The sequence below is a fragment of the Penaeus monodon genome, chromosome 20, assembly GCF_015228065.2.
Source record: "Penaeus monodon isolate SGIC_2016 chromosome 20, NSTDA_Pmon_1, whole genome shotgun sequence".
Lineage (NCBI taxonomy): Eukaryota > Metazoa > Arthropoda > Malacostraca > Decapoda > Penaeidae > Penaeus > Penaeus monodon.
The window spans coordinates 2,230,905-2,231,121 of record NC_051405.1 but is presented as its reverse complement, the minus strand read 5'-3'; the positions used below and the strand labels follow the sequence as shown (position 1 = coordinate 2,231,121).

General features: G+C 39.6%; 1 protein-coding gene across 1 annotated transcript in view; it reads left to right on the top strand.

The window, feature by feature from the left end:
- LOC119585577 (replication factor C subunit 2-like) overlaps positions 1 to 217 on the top strand; it is a gene marked incomplete at its 5' end in the record, with an annotated part of 11,540 nt that overhangs the window by 6,440 nt on the left and 4,883 nt on the right.

Genomic DNA, 217 nt, shown 5'->3' with positions numbered 1-217 from the left:
GTTTTTTTGTTGTTTGTTTCAGAAATTCAGAACTTGTGGCTATTTGTTCTATCATAATGCTTAAATAGTTAGGACAGGCCCTGTTTACCTTTGCCTCATCCTCACCTTGGCAGATCCATCAAGAAAGATGAAACAGGACCAGCAGGGAGAGGGGGGTAGAGGGGGAGGCTTTTATCTTTTTTTCTGATTAAAATACCAATTACCTAGTCAGTCAAAA